The following is a 2023-nucleotide window of genomic DNA, read 5'->3' on the forward strand; positions in this document are numbered from 1 at the left end:
TCCCTTCCTTTCCTTTCCTTTCCTTTCCTTTCCTTTCCTTTCCTTTCCTTTCCTTTCCTTTCCTTTCCTTTCCTCTTTCTTTCTTTCTTTCTTTCTTTCTTTCTTTCTTTCTTTCTTTCTTTCTTTCTTTCTTTCCTTCCTTTCCTCTTTCTTTCTTTCTTTCTTTCTTTCTTTCTTTCTTTCTTTCTTTCTTTCTTTCTTTCTTTTTTTAAAACTCAGAGTGAGTTGAGTCTGGACCTCCAGAAGTTCTGGCCTGGAAATATTATTGCAGAATTCCCATTTTGGTGGCACCTCTTAGTGGCTGCTGGGCCTGTTTCTCTTCTCTGTGCTTTGGGTTCTCCTGCTCTCTTAAAGGCTCCTGTCCTCCCCCAGTCCCCAGTGGTTTATAGCGTTCAGCAGCGCGCCCAGGGCCATCCCCCAGGATTACTTTGGCTGTGGATATTCCCAGTACCCACTCCTTTTTCTCTACATTTTCAGTATGGGGTTCATCTTCCCCAAACAGACCCTGGGGCAGCCATGCCAGGCAAGGATAAGTCCTCTGTACCCAACATCCTTAGAGAACACACCGTGGTTGGAGGGCTGCCCTATTAAGAAAGCATTCCTACCCATGAATGTTCAGGTGTAGGGTCCAGGGCACCGGTCCCCACTCTGTCTCTGAAATCTTGATAGACGTCTTTACCCCTGCCAGGCTGTAGGCAGGCACTTCTAGGCTCCTGGAAGAGCATTCAACTGCAGGATGTGAGGAAGCCACGCTGGGTATCCTGAGTCTTCCTAGACACCCAGGCAGAGGAGTGTGTAAGCCTTCGTGGGGAGCTCAGGAGAGGTCTTGGCTCTAGGCTGCTGCTTTATTAAAGAGGACCTTGATGCCACCCAGGAATGGCCTAAGGGAGAACGGCAGAGGGCGCCCCACGACAGGAAGGAGGAACAGGGCTAACCAGGGCCATGGATTGCCCCGCTGTCTGCGCAACTCCTACGGTATTATCTTTAAGTCTCTAAGACCCTGGGCTCCAGTCTTGGCCCCTTCACGCTTTCAGACGGTTCTGATGTGCTGGCTATAGCGCAGGCCACCATCATGGCCATGGGGGCGGGGGGCAAATGATTATAGGAGGACTGGGGCAATGGAGGGAATGGTTAGGCAGACCAGGGAAAGGGAGCTCTGCAAAACCGAGGGGGATTCTGGTCGCGCTGATGTGAGTCTTGCAAAGCCCCTAGGCCCGAAGGAGCAACTCTGGTCAGGGGTGTGGAGAGATACCCTATAGGCACCGGACCATTTTGTTGCTTCTAAGGCTTACAGGCTTCAGTGACCCGCAAACCTAGGGTCCTGAGTCAGAACTTCTTGGCTCCACCAGATGGGTCCTCAATGTTCAGCCTCACTTTCCCCGGGGCCCTTCTGCCTGACTGTCCTCAGCCCTTACAGGCCGGCACTGGTCCTGCAGACCACCCAGCCAACCTCGGGACTCAGGAGAAGTCAATGTGGCTGGTCAGGTGCCCCAGCCTGTTCAGAAACTATCAATGAGTTCCTTTGAAATATTGAGAAATTTAGCATCAGTGTCCAGGAAGGTCGCCTCTGGGACCCAGATAAGTCCCACTCCCCCGCCTCCGTGTCTCCAAAACAGTGAGGAAAATCCTCTCTAGCCCAACCCTCTCCTTCTCAGTCCCCTTGCGCTGACAACCCTGGCTGTTTAATTATCCTACTCCCAGGTTCCATTTGCGAGACAGGCCCCTTCAGTCTCTAGGTGACCTTAGCCTTTCTGCTGGCTCCAACAATGGTGCAGCATAACGCAGACTGAGGGTCCTCCGGCCCGGGGACCTCAGAGTCTCCGCGAGCACGTGGATGATTCGGCTTTGGGGGTGCCCATTCCCGTGACCTAGGAAAGTGGATATGCCACTACGCATTCCCCACTCCATGCGCGCCCAGTCTGCTGCGTCTGCACGTCTTGCTCTGGGGGACTGTGAGACCGCGGCTCTGAAGCGAGCCCCCGCTGCACCTGCACCAAGGCCACGGGGCGCATGCGCGGACCGC

Source organism: Mus caroli, chromosome 5 (genome assembly GCF_900094665.2).
Source record: "Mus caroli chromosome 5, CAROLI_EIJ_v1.1, whole genome shotgun sequence".
Lineage (NCBI taxonomy): Eukaryota > Metazoa > Chordata > Mammalia > Rodentia > Muridae > Mus > Mus caroli.